Genomic DNA, 23648 nt, shown 5'->3' with positions numbered 1-23648 from the left:
ACTAAAATGTTTTGCAGCGAGGCGGAGAGCCCCCAAACCATATCTCTCTTACGGCCCCCAAAAGGCTAGGGCCAGCCCTGGCCGCCATCTCCGAAGATCGCTCAAAAAGCCAATAGTTCGGAATTGGGGTTGATTTGTTTTTGTTGTTTTAAATACATAAATCTTGTTCATTCTCTTTCTCTAATTTAAATGCTGATGATTTCAAGGTTGTTATTGTGACACTTGGCATAATGTTTTCATTATGAGATCACTAAGAAAACTGTATTGGATGTATATTTATCGGTTAAGACATTGAATACATGTTGTTTAGTATATTTAGTCAATTTAGTATGATTCGTTTTTTTCGCTGTGAGAAGCAGGTTAAGTTAAAGTTATATGTGATTTGGTTTAAGTAGCTTCAGTGCCTTCAGAAAGTAGTCACACCCCTTGACTTTTTACACATTTTGTTGTGTTACAAAGTGGGATTAAAATTGATTGATCTGTCATTTTTGGTCAATGATAAAACGAATATATCTTGATTATGTAAGTTATCACCCCATTGAGACAATACATGTTAGGAACACCTTTGGCAGCGATTACAGCTGTGTGTTTTGTTGGTTGAGTGTCTAAGAGCTTTGCACACCTGGATTGAACAATATTTGCCCATTATCATTTTTTTAATTCCTCAACCTCTGTCAAGTCAATTGTTGATCATATCTAGAAAGCCATGTTTAAGTCTTGCCATAGATTTGCAAGCCGATTTAAGTCAAAACTGTAACTAGGCCAGTCAGGAACATTCAATGTCATCTTGGAAAGCAACTCCAATGTAGATTTGTACATGTGTTTGAGGTTATTGTCCTGTTGGAAAGAAGACTGAAGCAGGGGTTTCTTTAGGATTTTGCCTGTGCGTAGCTGTATTCTGTTTATTTTTATCCTAAAAACTCCCTAGTCCTTGCCAATGACAAGCACACATAACCATAACATGATGCAGTCACCATAATGTTTGAAAATATGAAGAATGGTACTCAGTGATGTGTTGTGTTGGATTTGCCCCAAACATAACGCTTTGTATTCAATACAAAAAGTTCATTTCTTTGCCACATTTTTGGCAGTATTACTTTGTTGTAAGCAGGATGCACAGGCTTCCTTCATTTTTACTCCAAAATACAAACCTAAATTACAAAGGTGTTGATCCACTCTCAGTTTTCTCATATCACAACCATTAAACTCTGTAACTGTTTTAAAATCACCATTGGCCAATTAGTGAAATCCCTGAGCAGTTTCCTTCCTCTCCAGCAAAGGAGTTAAGAAGGAAGCCTGTATCTTTGCAGTGACTGGGTGTATTGATACACCATCCAAAGCCTAATTAATAACTTCACCATGCTCAAAGGGATATTCTTTTTTTTTTTAAATCACATCTACTAATCGGTGCCCTTCTTTGCAATGCATTGAAAAACCTCCTTGGTCTTTGTGGTTGAATCTGTGTTTGAAATTCACTGCTCTACTGAGGGACCCTACAGATAATTGTATTTATGGGGTACAGAGATGAGGTAGTCATTTAAAAATCATGTTAACCATTATTATTGAACACAGAATGAGTCCATGCCACTTCTATGTAATTTGTTAACTTATTTAGGCTTGCCATGACAAAGGGGTTGAATACTTATTGACTCAAGAAATTTCAACTTTACATTTTTTCTTAATTGAGAAAATTAAGAAAATTCCACTTTGACATTATGCAGTGTTGTGTGTGTAGATCAGTGACACAAAATCTCAATTTAATACTTTATAAATTCAGGCTATAACACAACAAAATTTGGAAAAAGTAAAGGGGTGTGAATACTTTCTGAAGGCACTGTAACACACTTCAATGTTATGCACAAAGTAACCAAAATCCGGATCTAATTTGCATATTCATAATGAATTTGCAGCAAATGTACAGCAAACAGTTGAATGTTCGCCACAAGTTTCCCAGAATTGTTTGCCAGAACTTCACAAGTCACCGCAAATTTGCCACAACAGTGTGCTACAAAACGAATTATCTTGTGAAAATATAAGCTTGCGGCAAATTTGCAGCAAATTGGCCAAATATTTGCAACAACTGTTTGCCAGGAGCCTGTTTCTTCAGTAAGGGAAAGTGGTACATAGGCTGTGTGTTGCACCCATGCGTCAATCTATGTAACAACATTTTTAAAATCCCTGTCAAAATCTATCAGTTTAAGCTAGTGATATCTGGCTTTTTGCATGGGGCTGGGTCTCAATCCAAGGCATCTGCTTACGTTGGCCTTGCGCATCTGCGGTGGAAGGTGGCCGAGCTACAGTGTAGTGTGTCTCACAAAAACGTCTGTAGCGTCCGACCGGCTGACAAACTAATATGACCCACTATATAGAAAAATGAGACTCTCACAAACATGATGGTGTTCTCCATTTTGCTCTATTACCCCCTCAAGCCCCACGGGACTCATCTGAAAGTAACCAGTACTGGTAAAAAAATGAATGGAAGTATGGATGTAGTTTTGTGTCTCAAAAAAACCTATATTTCCTTCCTTTTTTATGTCCCTAGATATACTGTAGGAAAGACACTTCAAACCTTATTACTTATGATGTATTTTGTCTTGCCATTTATGAATGTGTTATTCAATTTGTTTATGAAGGATTTTAATGTGAATGAATTGATTTGCTGAGGTTGTATCAGAACTTTTTGTTGGACTCTTTGAATGTGTATGTGACTGCATTTTGCGGGGTTGGCCTCAGCTTTAGCTCAGTACTTATGATAGTTCTTTGTAATAGTTCTGGGCTGATTCCTCACCGTTCTCATGATCATTGCAACCCCACGAGGTGAGATCTTGCATGGAGCCCCAGGCCGAGGGAGATTGACAGTTCTTTTGTGTTTCTTCCATTTGCGAATAATCACACCAACTGTTGTCACCTTTTCACCAAGCTGCTTGGCGATGGTCTTGTAGCCCATTCCAGCCTTGTGTAGGTCTACAATCTTGTCCCTGACATCCTTGGAGAGCTCTTTGGTCTTGGCCATGGTGGAGAGTTTGGAATCTGATTGATTGATTGCTTCTGTGGACAGGTCTCTTTTATACAGGTAACAAGCTGAGATTAGGAGGACTCCCTTTAAGAGTGTGCTCCTAATCTCAGCTCGTTACCTGTATAAAAGACACCTGAGAGCCAGAAATCTTTCTGATTGAGAGGGGGTCAAATACTTATTTCCCTCATTAAAATGCAAATAATTTTATAACATTTTTGACATGCGTTTTTCTGGATTTGTTTGTTGTTATTCTGTCTCTCACTGTTCAAATAAACCTTCCATTAAAATTATAGACTGATCATTTCTTTGTCAGTGGGCAAACGTACAAAATCAGCAGGGGATCAAATACTTTTTTCTCTCACTGTATCCCTTCTATCCTAATTTTATCCCTTGTCCTTGTGCTTTTAATACAATCTCAGTGAGGCTGTGCATTTTTAAACATGGCACCCTCCAAAGGGACGGTATAAAATCTCCTCTCTCCTCCAGGCAGACAAAAGACAGGAGAACAATTAAGTCAGGAGCACTGCCTCGTTTCTGTCCGAGTAATAGGCCCAATGGTGGCACTTTATTGAAATTCGTCAGACATTTCAAGAAGACGACGGAAGGGAAGGGGGTTTAAAAATAAAGATGGCACCAAGATCAATTACGGCTGGAGTATATTGTGACACATTTTCCTCTTGTGGATGGGCCTCTCGCTGAGTAGCGGGCGAGTCTGGCGACTGGTGTCATTACTCAGAGGGTCGGCGTGACACGACGCTGATGGAATATCGCGCATCCGTCCCCTCCCGACCACACTGCTTGAAGTTACTCTGGGCCACCTTGCTAAATGGGTTTACATTTTTAATTTGCTGCTCAGGAACCGAGATCACATCTTTGGAGGATAGCGTAGATGTCATTTATCTAAACTCCCAGCTGTTGTTCACCCCAGGGCTTCATGTGTAGACTTAGTGGAGAGGAGAGGCCATTTGGAATGTATTTGAAGACCAATATCTCTAATATAACATCCCCAAAAATATTTTACATTCCATGTTTTGGCCAATTTAATACCTGCTACCTAAAGTTTTTATAGAAGGAAGCACATTTTAAGTGGGTAAAAATGGGCATCACGAGTGTCAGATTAGCCTACTGCATACTTATCGCAAGCTGTCTCAACCCAATGAACCTAGAACTGTCACGACTTCTGCCGAAGTCGATGCCTCTCCTTGTTCGGGCGGTGCTCGGCGGTCGACGTCGCCGGTCTTCTAGCCATCATTGATCCATTTTTCATTCTCCATTGGTTTTGTCTTGTCTTCCTACACACCTGGTTCCAATCCCATTCATTACATGTTGTGTATTTAACCCTCTGTTTCCCCTCATGTCCTTGTCAGAGATTGTTTGTTTGTTATGCTCGTGTATTATGTATTGGTGCGCAACGGGTTCTTGTACCCACTTTTATTTATTATGTACTTTGGTTTTGGAGTTTTGTTAAACGTTATTAAACTACTCCATTTATACCAAATTTGATTCTCCTGCGCCTGACTTCCCTGCCACCTACACACACGGCATTACAAGAACTCAAAATGTCAACTTCTCACCCCTTCCCATCTCTTAAAACAACTCGCCTGACTTCCCTGCCACCTACACACCCGGCATTACAAGAACTCTAAATCTCAACTTCTCTCCCCTTCCCATCTCTTAAAACAACTCATTTCCTGTGAGTACAGTGCAGTGCACAACTTACAGTAAACTTCCCTTGATCGACCAAACGTCCCTCCTCTTCCCCCCCACACAGTTTGTCACTCCAATCACTATAGTCCCTATTAATGTGTGTGGGTGCATTATTTACTGAGCCAGCAGTTGCACACATGCAATGGCCTGCAGTAATTTATAACATTTGCCATAAAAGCCGCCACTCATCCACAGTGGGGAGGGTGGTTAGAGTGTGGATGGGTGTGGAGGGTGGTGGTGCGCTATCATGCAGCTCATCCTTAATGAGTGCGGATTAGAGGGGATGATCCAGGCTTTGCAAACCTCTGGTCCAGGGCTGGGGAGGTCAAAGCTCTTGGAAGCTTCGGAATTCCATGCCACACAAATACGGCACCAATAGATAATTGTAATAATAAACTAAACTACTTCACCCCCCCCCTCCCCCATCGCCACCCCTCCCCTTCCCAGAACCCCACCCCCTTCCCAGAACCGACCCCTGCTGCCAATCACCATGCCACACAAGCCCTATCCCCTCGCTCAATGACGACGGGCGTACTAAGCACTGATTATATTTCTCCAAAGCGATTTGTTTATTCATTTAATTATTTGCCGAGTCGTCACGTGTGAGAAGATGACAAATAATGTTTGGAAATAGGATTTCCCACTGGTCTTAGACAGAGGTTTTCTGGAATGTTCAACTAAATGTCAATATATGCAAGCATCTATTAAATATGAGTGACTTATGTCCCAATTTCATCCACAGGGCAAGTTTACAGGCTTGTTTCTTGGTCCCCTCGATCCCATTTGATGGGTGCCATTGTTTTCACCAAACAGCTAATCTTGAGATTTATGGGTCAATGTGAAGACGTAATAGTGATATCTTGGCTTTCCTCAGAGAAATATGGGATACCTTTAACATAGGCTACAGTACAGCCATACAAAACTTCTTCCACAAATGAGAGAAAAAGAGGAGTGGAGAGAGCTAGATGGATAAAGAGAAAGCCGCAAGCTGGACTCAACAGTCTGAGCAGTCATAAACGTGTGTGTGTGTGTGTGAGAGAGAGAGAGAGAGAGAGAGAGAGAGAGAGAGAGAGAGAAAGAGAGAGATGATTTATAGTAATTAATCCTCTGCTGTGTCCAGTCCCCCTGGCCGAGGGACACATCTGTGACCAAATAATGCTTCCAATCCAATGTCACCAGCCTCCCACTGAAGGGCATCAGCAGATTTACTAGACAGATCGCTCCATATGATTTCAATCACTTTCTGACTGCACCCATTTTGATTTGAAGGAAACCTTCCATACGTGTTTGCCTGTGGTAGAAGTGGTCAGAAAGTGACTTTTTGGACCTGAATACCAAAACATTCAGGAGATTAAGGTGATCAAAGTTGATCCATTTTGCATACCCCACCATGAGACATCCATGTCTTCATCACTGAAAAAGATAAAAGGTTGAGTTTGATGACATTTTATGATTTATACAAACCTAACCCCAGTTAACACAGTCATTCAGGGGAGCAGACTCATCCTAGGTAGGAGACTACTTCGGGGATATTTTAGCATTGTGAATACATCACCACCAATCGCCACAAGATTCAATAAGATTATTTATTGTGATATTAGGAATATCTAACTCCAGTCTGTCTGGCGTTGTGATTTAGCGAACAGGGGGAAAAAACTGCCGAGACTTTAGACGGGCAGGTGCTCTAATTGAAATGTCACTCCCACCCCAATCCTACTGCACCAGAAGCACCTACAGGAGAAGGGGAAATGCTGAGGCCAACTACGGCAGACAGACAGACACAGCAGTAATTATTGTTTGGGGATTCGCTGAGAGCCAGCTAATATAATGGGCACTGTTGCATTTATCGGCGCAAAACAAACCCCCTAATGAAACTTGAATCAGAGTGGCTGCCGTGGAGTGGCTCGTCAGTCTGTGGGAGATTTTCCACAAAAACCAAACATACAGGGCTGTATGATTGTTCAGGCCTTTTGATCTGTTGGTTATAATGTGATTCGCTAGAAGGGCGATCTGTGTATGAGGATATGTGTATGGGGTGGAGGCGGTGGGGTGGAGGATTGTGTGTGTGTGTGTGTGTGTGTGTGTGTGTGTGTGTGTGTGTGTGTGTGTGTGTGTGTGTGTGTGTGTGTGTGTGTGTGTGTGTGTGTGTGTGTGTGGTGTGTGTCTAATTTTTTGAGTTATCAGGAGAGTTCAAGGTCAATGCTGTTTGGGCTGCTGTTTGAGTTGCATCACATACAAAACAATACATATTATTGAAATGACATTGAACCAAACTGGACCCCAACTGATGGCCCAGCTATTTGTTTTAGTGCATGGATGCTGGATGGATCCTGAAACAGAGCTGCCCATTTGTTGAACAGGGGGGAAAAACACCACTTCAAACAACAGGTGGCATTTCAGACGAAGCCATTGCATCATTTAAATAAGTCATGAGGTAATTCAACATGATAAACATGTAAATGATAGTATGGTAATACTTTACTATAAGGGTACATCAACTAATGCTTATTAATATAGCCCTATTGTAAAGTGTAACAGATTATACATGTTAATCACTTTTCAGACCTGCGTGACGGACTTGCTAGAGTGTTATTTTGGACATAGCTCCACATTTAAAGGATAAAAACAGATTTTTCATTCTTTTGTCAGATACAGTGCCTTCAGAAAGTATTCATACCCCTTGACTTATTATGTTACAGCCTGAATTCAAAATGGATTAAATAGATTTTTGTTTGCATTCATCTACGCACGATACCCCAAATGACAAAGTGGAAACATGTTTTTAGAAATGCACATTTATTTATTGAAATTTAAAGAAATCCGAAATATCTCATTCACATAAATATTCACACCCCTGAGTCAATACATGTCAGGATCCCCTTTGGCAGTGACTACAGCTGAGAGTCTTTTGGGGTGACTCTCTAAAAGCTTTGCACACCTGGATTGTACAATATTTCCACATTTAAAAAGAAATGTTAAATTGGTGGTTGATCATTGCTAAAAAGCCATTTTCAAGTCTTGGCATAGATTTCCAAGACAATTTAAGTCAAAACTGTAACTAGGCCACACAGGAACATTTAATGTTGGCTTGTTAAGCAACTCCAGTGCATATTTGGCCCTGTGTTTCAGGTTATTGTCCTGATGAAAGGTGAATTTGTCTCCCAGTGTCTATTGGAAAGCAGACTGAACCAGGTTTTCCTCTAGGATTTTGCCTGTGCTTAGCACTACTCCAAAAAAAAGACCTAGTCCTTGCTGGTGACAAGCATACCCATAACATGACGCAGCCACCACCATGCTTGGAAATATGAAGAGTGGTACTCAGTGATGTGTTGTATTGGATTTGTATTCAGGACATGAAGTTAATTTCTTTGCCACACTTTTTGCAGTTTTACTTTAGTGCCTTTTTGCAAACAGGATGCATGTTTTGAAATGTTTTAATTCTGTACAGGCTTCCTTCTTTTCACTCTGTCATGTTGGTTAGTATTGTGGACTAACAACAATTTCAGTTATTTTCTCCTATCACAGCCATTAATCTCTGTAACTGTTTTAAAGTCACCATTGACCTCATGGTGAAATCCCTGAACGGTTTCCTTCCTCTCTGACAACTGAGTAAGAAAAGACACCTGTATCTTTTTAGTGACTGGGTGTATTGATACACCATCCAAAGTGTAATTAATAACTTCACATGCTCAAAGGGATATTCATTGTCTGTTTTTCTACCAATAGGTGCCCTTCTTTGCGAGGCATTGGAAAACCTCCCTGGTTTTTCTGGTTGAATCTGCGTTTGATATTCACTGCTCGACTGAGGGACCTTACAGATAATTGTGGGGTACAGAGATGAGGTAGTCATTCAAAAATCACATTATACACTATTATTGCACACAGAGTTAGTCCATGAAACATATTATGTGACTTGGAACATTTTTACTCGTTACATTTTTTGGATTTACTCAATACTTATTGACACGACATTGTAGATGATCATTTTCTCTACATTTTTACACATTTCTAAAAACATAATTCCACTTTGACATTATGGGGTATTGTGTGTAAGCCAGTGACTTAAAATCTCAATTTAATCCAATTCAAATTCAGGCTACCACACAACAAAATGTGGAAAAAGTCAAGTGGTGTGAATACTGTACTTTCTGAAAGCACTAGAGTTCATTATCTCATGCCCAAAGTCCTTGGCGGACTCATCAGAGTTCCATTCTTCCAATGTCATTGAATTATCATCTACAATTTCCATGAAGTGGGTTTTTTTCTTGTTCATCTCATTTTACTAAAGCTGATTATACCGCTGATGTATCTCCTAAGCCATGTAATATTTACTGTTTGCATTCATAGGGTGTTGTTTCTATTTATTTTCGATAACGTCATTTCACCTATATCGAAATGAAAACAGAAATGGGATGAGTGAGCGACTGACCTTCCGCCCGCCGGTAGACAGTGGACGACTGCCAAGAGCACAGATCCTCTATCTGTCCGATATATTAGAGGAGCTTAGGTGAGCTCCCCCCCCCTCCTACCCCCTTCCCTAACCCCCGGCTCCGTGGCAGAGGCCCAGGTTTAATTGCTGTGGGTCACAACAATCACTTTATGCCCTCAGAACATTGAGGAAGGGAGGGGGGGGTTGGAGAGGGGAGGGGTGGGGGGGGCGACAGGGTCACACAAGGTGACAGGTGTGGTGAGACGGGGGGGGTGACGGAGGTTGCTATGGTTATGTCCTTTTCCAGTCAAAGACTTTCAGTGGTGTGTGTGTGTGTGTGTGTGTGTGTGTGTGTGTGTGTGGTGGAGGAACCTCATTTGGAGAGACAGGGGGGCATACACCCACCCAAACACCGAGGCTTAAGCAGGCGATGCTATTTCATTCGTCCAACATATTCAACCCACTAGTAAAGGTGTGTTTTTACGCTACAAGTACAACACTTGTTGACAGAGACACATTTCTTGAATAGATCAGACATTTGTGGTGTTTGTATTTTGGCCCATGTGCTAAGTCTGTTAATATACACAGTGTATAAAATATTAGGTACACCTGCTTTTTCCATGACATAGACTGACCAGGCGAATCCAGGTGTAAGCTATGATCCCTTATTGATGTCACTTGTTAAATCCACTTCAATCAGTGTAGATGAAGGGGAGGAGACAGGTTATTAAAGAAGGATTTTTAAGCCTTAAGACAATTGAGACATGGATTGTGTATGTGTGCCATTCAGAGGGTGAATGGGCAAGACAAAAGTGCCTTTGTGTCAAGAGCTGCAACACTGCTGGGTTTTTCAACAGTTTCCCGTGTGTATCAAGAATGTTCCACCACCCAAAGAACATTCAACCAACTTGACACAACTGTGGGAAGCATTGGAGTCAACATGGGCCAGCATGTTGACTCCATGTTGACTCTACTTGCACATTCATCTTCAGCACATCTACCATTCCAGTGTGTAATTGCTTTTTTGTAATTACTTCACCACCATGGCCTATTTATTGCCTTAACTTACCTCATTTGCACTCACTGTAAATAGACTTTTTGTTTTCTTTTGTTCTACTGTATTATTGACTGTATGTTTTGTTTATTCCATGTGTAACTCTGTGTTGTTGTATGTGTCGAATTGCTATGCTTTATCTTGGCCAGGTTGCAAATGAGAACTTGTTCTCAACTAGCCTAACTGGTTAACTAAAGGTGAAATAAAAATAAATAAAAAAATCCCTATGGCACACTTTCGACACCTTGTAGAGACCATAGTCCGATGAATTGAGGCGGTTCTGAGGGCAAATGAATATTAGGACCGTGTTCTTAATGTTTTGTACACTCGTTGCATTTGGTTATATAATACATGCCATTCAGCAGACGCATTTTACATATGGGTCGTCCCAGGAATCAAGCCCACTATACCGGTGTTACAAGTGCCATGCTCTACCAACTGAGCTACAAAAGGACTCAAACGCATTTGCCTCACTAACACCAATCCTGTCACAGTACTGGAGAAAGAAAAACAGAGTGAGAAAATCACAGGATGCAGGCTCTGAGATGTCTTTTCATCCGCGTTCCACCATCTCCCAATTTACTATGCACCATGGTGCTTGGCCATCTGTCTCAGCGGTGACTAAACTTCATGCCAATATGTTGCAGGGTCATGAGAAAACAAACCGGAGAGCTCTTTCCTCATGAGTGGAGATACGGCCTCGCCCTCGTTTCATACCAACATGTGAGGATACGGCACTGCTTTGGCCGTAGCGTCAGCCATAGCGTTAGCCTAGCGTTAGCCTCTGTGCATTGTTAGCCTGTAACATAAGAGAGGGGGGCAGCAGTAGTGCAACAGCGTGTGCAGAGAATAAATGGCGTGCATTAAACAAATTCCCTTTGCGCTCCTCTTGGCAGCAGAGTAGCTGCGAAGGGGAGGACACACTGCAACCCAGATTGCCATACCCCCTCCATGCACACATGTGTACACACACACACATATACACACAATCTTTCACACACAGATACTCTCTCATTCTCTCTCTATCCGCCTCTCTCTCTGTCTCTCTCTTTATCTCTCTCTCTCACACATACACACACACACACACACACACACACACACACACACACACACACACACACACACACACACACACACACATACTGTACATCCCCCCCTCCTCTCTGTGCCCCAGCCCAGCTCCACTGGGGACTAGGCGCAACCCCTTTTAGCTGTTATGATTGGCCGGGCTGGAATTCAAGCGGCCCGTCAGGATGAGGAATCATGTCTCCCTGCTGGCCGGTTGTCGTGGTAACGATGGGGTTGCTGGGGGGCCTGTCTATGAACTGAGCTGAGAGAACAAGGAAGAGAATGGGGGGGGGGGTGAAGGGCGGTTTAAGAGAAATCGAGGGAGGAGAAAGTCCTTTCCGCTCAGTGTTGCTCAGTCATAATGCAACCGCGGCTGCCCTGGAACACCCAAGGTGTCAGACTGGCATGTATGATACACACTTTTTTCATAATCATATTATTACAGTATTCATTGTAATGTCTTATAAGAGTGATCCTGTGGCCTCTTTTAATGATGAGATACTCTTTACCTTTTGGTAAAGATAACCCGTCTGTCCCCCCCGGTGAGCGAAGTATCCACAACACACGTACAGACTGTGGTGCCTATGGCTCCAGACTTACTGAGAGTATTGACAGAATATTGGGTGGGTGGGTGTGTGTATGTGTGTGTGTGTGTGTGTGTGACATAGGAGAGAGAGACGAACTTGCCACGCGCGCATGCATTGTCAAATGTACACACATGCGCGCATTCATACAGGCTTACACACACGCGCGCATATGTGCACACACACGGACACGTACACGCATGTATACACACACTCTGGCCAGGCCCTCATTTTGGATGATTCTTTTTTATTTTTTTAAAGGCAAGTGGAATTTAATGCAGATTCACACTCCAGCAATGTTCTCCAGCAATCAGCCTTGCCTCGTTCGAGCGCTGCGATTCGCCGTTCGGTCACCGAAGGGCAGAAAATAAAAGTGAAAATCATCTAGGCGCTAAGTTTCTCCACTCAAAGAGGCCGTTCATTTGGCAGTCCCTTTCATTAACATTTCTCTTTCATTTCTCCCTCTCTGGTTAAAGGTACACTTGAGCGAAAAGGAGAAGACAAAGCCACTGAAACAACTGAAGATATGAAGCTAAAGGGCTTTTGAAAACAAACGAGAGGTAAGTGGCTCTAAACTTTGCATGGCCCCGGCCTCCATCTTGGAGGAAGGGGGAAGAAACGACAGTTAGTGGCCTAATTCTGTTCCAGCTCGAATTTCTCTCGGCCCCAAAAGAATCAATTGTACTTTCTTCCTCAAAAACATTGCGTAACACCCTCCAACTTTACAGCTGTGATTCCTATTAGGCCTATGTCTACCACTATTACTTCACTTTAAAATGGTGCTATTACCACTATGGTACTATAGAATAAAAAATGCCAAAACCCCAACAATCATTACTTGTTAACCTACTAGTAGTAGTACTACTACACTACTACATAATTTGAGTATTTGCTGTGATATTATTAGCAGATTGGTAGTAGTAGTAGTAGTAGTAGTAGTAGTAGTAGTAGTAGTAGTAGTAGTAGTAACAACCTCTACTAGTCAACCATCAGTCCAATGATTTCCACTCTATCAGATGTGTGTGTCTGTAGCAAGAGGTCAGAGTGCTACCACTCAGGTTAATTTCTCCCCCTGTCTGCGCAGGTCATCCATCTGTATTGACAGCTGTGTCCAAAAGAGAGAGAACCATCATCCAACTGTCAGATCAGGTTAATGTTGAGGAGCGTTGTTTACCCTCTGTAGTCCGGTCTACCTGCCTGCACATTCCTCTCAGTGCTCAGTGTTTCATTTCCCGAGGTTGTAGGACACCAACTCTCCAGTATCAGCATTCACTGCTTCCTTCTGGGTATTACCTCGGTTTTTGACTACAGACAAATGTCATTAAGTTCGTACTTTCAACACTGATGGAAATCTTCTATTTAAGCACGTGATCTTACATTTACCCATAGTTTAGGTTGGAGGGCATTCACTTTTTAGCATCACTATTCACTGCTTCCTTCTAGGTATTATCTTAGCTACCTGTGTTTTTAAATATTGACAAATCTCATTGACATCAACTTTAACATGTAACATATTTTATACACTGTATATTGATTGAAATTACATTGACGCGCTAATCTTCCATTTAACATCGTTTTGGTGGATTTATTTGCGTGTTACGCTTGCAAAAAAACTAAGATAAAAACCTACTCTTATGGGATACGGAAGAAAACAGACGCCCGCACTTTGTTAGGGATGTCAGCACTACCTTACAGTTAGCAACTAGGCAGACTGATGGTTTCTTGGTGTAAGCACTAGCAGGCCGTTCTCCAACACTGTCTTAAGGCACACAAGCAGCAGTATTAATAGCTGCATTCAGCATATTGAGGGAGATGATACTTAGGCCCTCAATGACCTGCTTCGTTTAACTGTGAAAGTGGAGAACAGAGAAGTGCCACATCTGGACCCACTGGAGCAGCAGCAGCACTCAATGTGGGAGAGACTGGGAGCAGAGGGAGGGAGGCAGTGGGTGAGGCCAGGGGGCTCAAGTGTGTGTGGTTGGGGGAAGGGAGGAGGAGTGTGTGTGTGTGTGGGGGGGGGGGGGATATCTGTGTGTGTGGGGGCTGGGTGAGTAAGTGTGTGAGTAAGTGTGTGTGTGTGTGTGTGTGCTTGTGTGTGCGTGCGTGCATACAATAATGGGAATTATTTCAATACATTTTTGCAATTCGGGCATTTGAAATGAAGACTAAGAATAACAACCATCCAAAAATGTCCTAACGCGTTGACTTTTCAAAGAATGTACAAAGATGCTTGACTTTGCCTAAAATCTTTCGGATCATTTGTTTATCTTCTTGACAAGGTGTTGGGGCCTTCACAAGCTGTGGTATTGGCTAACTAGGTGTCATTTTATTGTGATTGTGGGGGTTAACTGCTTACTGCTTAGTGCTTAGATTAGGATCGAATGGGCAATTCTTTAAGGGGTATGCACCTGAATGAACAAGGAGTACTACCTACCATTGGGTGGGCTTTAGTATGGATAGAAGTGAAAGAGCAGTACTTCTGAGAGCTCTAGCGGGGCTCTAGCGTGTTAGGCCTCTAGCGTGTTAGGCCTCTAGCGTGTTAGGTGCGTGTTCATCTTTACTACTAGCATTGGGTCGGACGCCGGCGCTCTGTTTTAGCGGCAGCTAGCATGGCGGCCTTGTTTGATGGTCTGTTTAATGTGCCCGCCAGCTGCCCTGTGCGCTCTAGGCCTGTGAACCGTCCCCGTAATACACATCATAAAGAAAAACCCTGGAAATAAACGACCATTATTCAATTATGAACGCTCCAATTATTTACAGCTGTATTTAAAGAAATGTAAATTAACCTCAAATCTTGAGGTAATGAATTTGATTACTCCGGAGTATATAATTTCATGCTATTTGGGAATCAAAAGGCGTATTTTCTTTTTAGATGTTCCCCCCACCAGTAATGCAGATCCAGCCTAAGCAGTGTGTCACATTTTAAAAGAGGATCATTTATATTGTTTGGGTAATATTTGTAATCATTCCAAGGCGTTACATGAGTTTGTTTGTTTGTCTGTTCGTTAAGGGCTTTGTGTTGTGTGTGTCCCATTTTGGAAACCAGCCAGGATTCATAACGGTTATTCAATTCAACCCAGCTGTTAATTTCACAAATGACAACCATTTTATACGGCTCCTAACCTCACATTAGCATGAGTCACTGGAAATCAAACCACCTTAAACTTTACCACTGCACAAAAAAACCAAACTACTTTCTCAGGCCACCGCAGTATACTTTCAAGCGTCTTTTCCCGAGTTGACAGACAAACAAAGAGAAATGGTTGGCAATGGCGGGTATAGCCTATACAGTAAAATCTAGTTTGGAGATGCTATCATTTAGCATTTTATTAACAAAGCCAGACCAGTTGTGCGGTGCCCAAGGGACCGGCCTACTAATCCTGAGACAGGCAGAGTGAATGGTCTGTGGCTCAGACTTGCCAGCCTCAATTAGCCCTGGTTGAGAGCACAGTGCTGTGTGGGCTGAATCCATTCTCTGCCTGGGTCGGGCCACAGTGTAAACACTGCTCGGTAGAGCCATGCTCTCTGAGGCAGCCATGTTGTTTTCATTGAGCCCTTTCCGTTGATGTTGACTCCAGGCTCTAGCTATGTCCTTGTGTTGGTGTCGTACTTGACTTGGTGTTTCGGGATGTGTTTTCACAGTTTATGAGTGTATATGCATGAGCACGGTTAAACAGTTTATATTTACATTCAAACCTGTCTCATTCTCACATACCCACATGAAAAACACTATAGTATACTATGGTTAAAAACTATAGTATTTACTGTAGTGTTTTTGCAGACTTTACTGTAGTATTTACTGTTGTTTTGCGGACATGATTGTACTATACTGTAGTTTTTACAGTTCACTATTGTCTAAATACTGTAGTAAAAAAACTGTAGTTATATACTATAGTAATTACTGTAGCATTTTTGCGGACTGTAGTATACTGTAGTATTTACTGTAGTGTTTTTGCAGACGTTACTGTAGTATTTAATATAGTGTTTTGTTTTATTATCTTTGACATAGCAGTGGGGGATTTGATCGAGGTATACTACAATGTGAAGTAAAGTATTCTACAGTATAATACAGTTTACTACATAATTTTATAGTAAGTACTGTAGTGTTCTAGAGTAAACTGCAGTATCGTTTCATGTGGGTACACAGTGCAAGAACCCGAACGGGCAGGTCTAACCATGAACAGGCTGACCCCACTCTAGTCTGTCAGTGTGAGAGGAGAATCCCCCATAATGCCTCAGTCAGTGTCAGTGGTGAGCAGTGCTGTATTTGCTCTGCAGCAGCGGCGTTGTGCTGACCTCGTGAACCCATGTGTAAACAGAGTGCCGTGGCTCCCTCAGTCCAATATTCCCCCTGCACCAAATAAGAACGACACAGCCAGCCAGCCAGTTAGCCAAAGGTCTGGAGAGAAACAGCCCCTGGCTTCACTCATCACTCATCACTCACAAAACAGTTCTCCTCTCATAGAGGTGTGGAAAAGCTGACTGTTCTCTCTCTTCTCTCTCTCTCTCTCTCTCTCTCTCTCTCTCTCACTCACTTGTCTTCCTCTCTCTCTCTGCCTCTCTCTCTCTGCCTCGCCCTCACTTACACACCTTCCTCTTGCTCTCTCTCTCTCTCTCTCTCTCTCTCTCTCTCTCTCTCTCTCTCACTCACTTGTCTTCCTCTCTCTCTCTGCCTCTCTCTCTCTGCCTCGCCCTCACTTACACACCTTCCTCTTGCTCTCTCTCTCTCTCTCTTCTCTCTCTCTCTCTCTCTCTCTCTCTCTCTCTCTCTCTCTCTCTCTCTTTCTTCCTCTAGCTCTTTCTCTCCACTTGTGGATTTCTCCATGGTATTCACACACTGGCAGTTGAGTTCAACAAAAGCTGAGGTGAAGAAAGGACTGAGATAGACAGTGAGAAAGAGGATGAGTCATTGAGAGAGAAAAATAGAGAGGGAGAGGGAGAGAGACAGAACAAGAAAAATAGATAGAGGTAAATGTGTTTGATTACAGAAATGCACACAGTTAATAGCTTCCTCTGTGCTGTCTAGTAATATGTCTGTCGATTATTATCAACCACTCACATTTCCTGGTTCGAGGGACCCATTTCCTCCACATAGACCACACCCCTTGTTCCACTGATGAGTGTGAGAGAGTGTTCGCTCTAGCCCCACTTGTAACAAACCTGATGCAGCTGATCAACCAGCTAATTATTAGAAAATGGTGAGCTAAATTAGGGCTGGAGTGAAAAACTACAGGACGGTAGCTCTCCAGGAACAGGGTTGGACAGCTCTGCACTAACACAAAGAGGTCAGAACTGATCTCGACTCACAATACACCCCTATCTCCAAATCAAATGCCCGGTCACAGGCCCACAGTCAATATTAATAGCAAATCTAGCACAAATGACCCCCCTCCCTTCATCGCTCCACACCCCCACCCATTCCGCTGCTTGTGTATCAAGGTAATGAATTCATAATCTCTAGCCGAGGCCTTTGTAGATCTCTATCGCAGTAGAGATAAGAGAAGCATCGTTCTGCTCTAATAGCTGTCAGTCTGCCTCTCTTCCTGCTCCTGGCTCGGCCTGTCTCTCTCTCTCTCTCTCTCTCTCCCTCTCTCTCTCTCCCTCTCTCTCTCTCCCTCTGTCAAACAAATGTGTGTGTGTGTGTGTGTGTGTGTGTGTGTGTGTGTGTGTGTGTGTGTGTGTGTGTGTGTGTGTGTGTGTGTGTGTGTGTGTGTGTGTGTGTGTGTGTGTGTGTGTGTGCGCGCATCAGTGGAGGCTCCTCAGAGGAGGAAAGGGAGGACCATCCTACTCAGCGAATATCTGGAGAAGAAAAAAATTGTGAAACAATCAAAAAGTTATCCTATTTAGATACAACTATACTAAATATATTCACGTCACTAAATAACTGAATAAAACACACTGTTTTGCAATGAAGGTCTACAGTAGCCTCTAGGGTAGCACCATGGTATAGCTGGAGGACAGGTATTTTCCATCCTCCTCTGGGTACATTGACTTCAATACAAAGCCTAGGTTCTCAACACCTTCCATAAACTCACACAGTAATTATGACGACTTTCAGAGGACAACCTATCAGAGCTCTTATGGTATGAACTAACGTCTTGCCCATCCAATCAAAGGGTCAGAGAATGAATCTAGTACTGAAGGCATAAGCTACAGCTAGCTAGCACTGCAGCGCATAAAATGTGGTAAGTAGTTGATGCAAAGCGAGAGAAAGACAATAGTTGAACCGTTTTAAACAAATTAAGGAGAAGCTGCAGAGAGAGAATGAGAGAGAGAGAGAGAGACAAAGTTGCCAGGATCACAAATACAAATTCCATCTAGTCACCGTTGCCCTAGAGCACACAAAAAACTATACATACCTCGGCCTAAACATCAGCGCCACAGGTAACTTCCACAAAGCTGTGAATGATCTGAGAGACAAGGCAAGAAGGGCCTTCTATGCCATCAAAAGGAACATCAAATTTGCCCAAAATGTGATAAACACCAAATTGAGACTCTGCATGCAGAATTCTGCAAAAATATCCTCTGTGTGCAACGTAAAACACAAATAATCAATACAGAGCAGAATTAGGCCGATACCCACTAATTGTCAAAATCCAGAAAAGAGCCTTTAAATTCTACAACCACCAAAAAGGAAGCGATTCCCAAACCTTCCATAACAAAGCCATCACCTACATAGAGATGAACCTGGAGAAGAGTCCCCTAAGCAAGCTGGTCCTTGGGCTCTCTTCACAAACACAAACAGACCCCACAGAGCCCTAGGACAGCAACAAAATTAGTCCCAACAAAATCATGAGAAAACAAAAAGATACTTACTTGACACATTGGAAAGAATTAACAAAAAAACATGAATGCTATTTGGCCCCTAACAGAGAGTGCACAGTGGCAGAATACCTGACCCCTGTGACTGACCCAAACTTAAGGAAAGCTTTGACTATGTACAGACTCAGTGAGCATAGCCTTGCTATTGAGAAAGGCCACTGTAGGCAGACCTGGCTTTCAAATAAAATAAAATAAAATACAATTTTATTAGTCACATGCTCAGAATACAACAGGTGTAGACCTTACAGTGAAATGCTTACTTACGAGCCCCTAACCAACAATGCAGTGAAAAAAAATACGGATTAGAATAAGAAATAAAAGTAACAAGTAATTACAGAGCAGCAGTAAAATAACAATAGCGAGACTATATACAGGGGGGTACCGGTACAAAGTCAATGTACGGGGGCACCGGTTTGTTGAGGTAATAAGTACATATAGGTAGAGTCATTAAAGTGACTATGCATAGATAATAACAACAGAAAGTAGCAACGGTGTAAAAGAGGGGGAGGGGGGAGCAATGCAAATAATCTGGGTAGCCATTTGATTAGATGTTCAGGAGTCTTATGGCTTGGGGATAGAAGCTGTTTAGAAGCCTCTTGGGCCTAGACTTGGCGCTCCAGTACCGCATGCCGTGCGGTAGCAGAGAGAGCAGTCTATGACTAGGGTGGCTGGAGTCGTTGACAATTTATAGGGCCTTCCTCTGACACCGACTTTTATAGATGTCCAAGATGGCAGGAAGCTTGGCCCCAGTGATGTTCTGGGCCGTTTGCACTACCATCTGTAGTGCCTTGCGGTCGGAGGCCGAGCAGTTGCCATACCAGGCAGTGATGCAACCAGTCATGATGCTCTCGATGGTGCAGTTGTAGAACCTTTTGAGGATCAGAGGACCCATGCCAAATCTTTTCAGTCTCCTGAGGGTGAATAGGTTTTGTCGTGCCCTCTTCACGACTGTCTAGGTGTGCTTGGACCATGTTCGTTTGTTGGTGATGTGGACACCAAGGAACTTGAAGTTCTCAACCTGCTCCACTACAGCCCCGTTGATGAGAATGGAGGCGTTCTCGGTCCTCTTTTTCCTGTAGTCCACATTCATCTCCTTTGTCTTGATTATGGCCAGGTCTCTGACCTCCCTATAAGCTGTCTTGTTGTTGTCGGTAATCAGGCCTACCACTGTTGTGTCATCGGCAAACTTAATGATGGTGTTGGAGTCGTGCCTAGCCATGCAGTCATGAGTGAACAGGGAGGACAGGAGGGGACTGAGCACGCACTCCTGAGGGGCGCCTGTGTTGAGGATCAGCGTGGAGGATGTGTTGTTACTTACCCTTACCACCTGGGGGTGGCCCGTAAGGAAGTCCAAGATCCAGTTACAGAGGGAGGTGTTTAGTCCCAGGGTCCTTAGCTTATTGATGTGCTTTGAGGGCACTATGGTGTTGAACTCTGAGCTGTAGTCAATGAATTGCATTCTCACATAGGTGTTCCTTTTGTCCAGGTGGGAAAGGGCAGTGTGGAGTGCAATAGAGATTGCATCATCTGTGCATCTGCTGGGGCGGTATGCGAATTGGAGTGGGTCTAGGGTTTCTGGTATAATGGTGTTGATGTGAGCCATGACCAGCCTTTCAAAGCACTTCATGGCTACAGACGTGAGTGCTACGGGTCGGTAGTCATTTAGGCAGGTTACCTTAGTGTTCTTGGGCACAGGCACTATGGTGGTCTGCTTAAAACATGTTGGTATCACAGACTTGGACAGGGAGAGGTTGAAAATGTCAGTGAAGACACTTGCCAGTTGGTCAGCGCATGCACGCAGTACACGTCATGGTAATCCGTCTGCCAAATGGAGTACGAGGGAGAGCTTTGTATGTGGAGTAAAGGTGGTCCCACAGTATTTTTCCCTCTGGTTGCACATTTAACATGCTGATAGAAATTTGGTAAAACAGATATAAGTTTCCCTGCATTAAAGTCCCCGGCTGCTAGGAGCGCCACCTCTGGGTGAGCGTTTTCTTATTTACTTTATTGCGGAATATAGCTTATTCAATGATATCTTAATGCCAGCCTCAGTCTGTGGTGGTATGTAAACAGCTACGAAAAATACAGATGAAAAATCTCTAGGTAGATAGTGTTTCTACAGCTTATCATGAGATACTCTACCTCAGGCGAGCAATAGCTTGAGACTTCCTTAGATATCGTGCACCAGCTGTTATTTACAAAATACATAGTCCGCCGCCCCTTGTCTTACCAGATGCCGCTGTTCTATCCTGCCAGTACAGTGTATAACCAGCCAGCTGTATGTTGAGAGTGTTGTCATTCAGCCATGACTCCGTGAAGCATAAGATATTACAGTTTTGAATGTCCCGTTGGTAGTTTAATCTTCGGCATAGGTCATCTATTTTATTCTCCAAAGATTGCACGTTTGCTAGCAGAATGGAAGGAAGTGGGGGTTTATTCGATCGCCTACGAATTCTTAGAAGGCAGCCCGCCCTCTGGCCCCCTTTTCTCTGCCTCTTCTTCATGCAAATCACGGGGATCTGGGCCTGTTCCCGGGAGAGCAGTATATCATTCTCGTCGGGCTCGTCAGACTCGTTAAAGGATAAAAAGGATTCTGCCAGTCCGTGGTGAGTAATCGCAGTCCTGATGTCTAGAAGTTATTTTCGGTCATAAGAGACGGTAGCGGCAAAATTATGTACAATAATAATTAAAAAATAAGTTACAAACAACGCAAAGAAACAAACAAAAAACACAATCGGTTGGGGGATATGTAAAACCTCACCCTTCTTCTCCGGTGCCATTGTTACACAAGAGAAGACAGGCTATGTGCAACACTGCCCACAAAATGAGGTGGAAACTGAGCTGCACTTCCTAACCTCCTGCCAAATGCGTGACCATATTAGACCCTCAAAGAATTCGAAAACAAACGCAATTTTGATAAACTCCCATATCTATTTGATAAAATACCACAGTGTGCCATCACAGCAGCAAGATTTGTGGCCCGTTGCCACAAGAAAAGGGCAACCAGTGAAGAACAAACACCATTGTAAATACAACCCAAATGTATGTTTATTTATTTTCCCTTGTGTACTTTAACTATTTGCACATCATATGACATTTGAAATGTCTTGATTCTTTTGGAATTTTTGTGAGGGTATTGTTTACTGTTAATGTTTTTATTGTTTATTTCACTTTTGCTTGTTATCTATTTCACTTGCTTTGGCAATGTTAATATATGTTTCCCATGTCAATAAAGACCTTAAATTGAATTGAATTGAATAATTCAATGTAGATATTTTCTTCTTAGTTTACCTTTCACTTACTTAGCTAATGCGGCTGATTTAACCTACTCGACAACCTGACTCAAACAGAGAGGAATGCTATGTTAGCTAGCTGGCTAAGGCTATTCAACACTGCAACTCTTCCAACTCAAGGTAAGCTTTCAGTTGTATTAATTTATTGCCACCGGGGCCCGCCGGTGTAATTGCTAAACTGCTTGTTGTACACTGTACTGCATGATTGTACACATTGATTGGATTGTGGGTTTACTAACGTGTTAGTTCTAGTTTGTTGACTATAATGTTAATATAGTGACAACGATGTAGGCTGTGTAGCGGTTAGCGCAGCATTTCCCAAACTCTGTCCTTGGGACCCCAAGGGGTGAACATTTTGTATTTTTCTCTAACACTAAGATTTTTTAAATCAGCTGTGTCGTGCTAGGGCAAAAACCAAAATGTGCACCCCTTGGGGTTCCGAGGACCGAGTTTGGGGAACCCCAGTTTTTAGCAGTTATGGTATGAAGGTTTGGCTTGGACAGGTTTTAGCACCTGGTCACAGACAGCTGTTATGCTGTGCACTAAAGTCCACAAGCGAAGGGAAAAGGTCAGAGGAGGAGAACGCGTAGATGCCAAAAGGAATTATACAATGAGCAAAGTGATGATGCTGTATGTAGCTGTGAACTGTGTGTGGGTGATCAGGGGTGTATTGATTCTGCCAATTCGGTTGCAAAATGTTTCTTAAACGGAAGCAAATGCAACGAAATGGGGAGGGACCTACCTGAATTTGTCCTTTCACATTTTGCACCTGTTTGGACAAAAGGTTACAACCCAGATCAGCTAGATGCAGGCAAGAGTGTTCAAGACGGTATTGAATGAGTCACTGTCTCGACCTGTGCACCTACGTTATAAACTTTAATTTGTAGGGCAAATTCATGCACACAAAAAAAAGCGCCCTCCCTAATCTTGAATTGCACTGAACGCCACTGGCGTGCATGTGTGTGAGTGTGTGCATGTGGAAACCAATCGAGCCATCAGCAGAGGCCCCAGTACTGCTCCCTCACAAAGCTACAGTTCTCAGCTCTCTGTGTGTCCATCCGCCAAGATGAAAATGGTGCGAATTCCTCTAAAAAAAGACCTGGGGCCTTCTTCTTCTTCTTCTTCTCCTACACCTACCTGACAAACTCTCCATCACAGGGGGAGTAAATAGTGCCATATGAGGAACTCTAAGTAACTGAAGTTGCCAGCTGCTGCTGCCACCCCTCTGGGTGACACAGAGGAACAGAGGAGGAGGGGGACTGTAGAGCATCTTTCGTTTTCCTGCACATGTGTTGTCACCTGAAAACAGAACAGGAGAGAATCTGAACTACGTTCCCCGAGTGGCGCAGCGGTCTAAAGCATTGCATTTCAGTGCTAGAGGCGTCACTCGAGACCCTGGTGTGATCCTGGGCTGTCTCACAACCGGCCGTGATTGGGAGTCCTATAGGGCGGCGCACAATTGGCCCAGCGTCGTCCGGGTTAGGGTTTGGCCGGGGTAGGCCGTCATTGTAAATAAGAATTTGTTCTTAACTGACTTGCCTAGTTAAATAAAGGTTACATATAAAAATAATTGCAACAGGTCTTCTCAGCCTTGGGCCTTGAGTAACAAGTGGTGACTATTTTGGATTGGAATGTCACCCTGACCCCCTAAGCTTGAAAGCATATAGGGACTACA

The 23648-nt window shown here is 43.0% G+C and overlaps 1 protein-coding gene across 1 annotated transcript in view; it reads left to right on the top strand.

Annotated features, from left to right (window-relative positions):
• LOC106613507 (receptor-type tyrosine-protein phosphatase S) overlaps positions 1-23648 on the top strand; it is a 282372-nt gene that overhangs the window by 41144 nt on the left and 217580 nt on the right. The window contains exon 2 of the mRNA XM_014215826.2: positions 12335-12418. The gene's annotated coding sequence lies outside the window, so the exon portion shown is untranslated. The remainder of the gene's footprint in view (positions 1-12334; positions 12419-23648) is intronic.

Source organism: Salmo salar, chromosome ssa10 (assembly GCF_905237065.1).
Source record: "Salmo salar chromosome ssa10, Ssal_v3.1, whole genome shotgun sequence".
Taxonomy (NCBI): Eukaryota; Metazoa; Chordata; class Actinopteri; order Salmoniformes; family Salmonidae; genus Salmo; species Salmo salar.
Note: the sequence above shows the minus strand (reverse complement) of the source record. Positions and strands in the feature narration are given on the sequence as shown.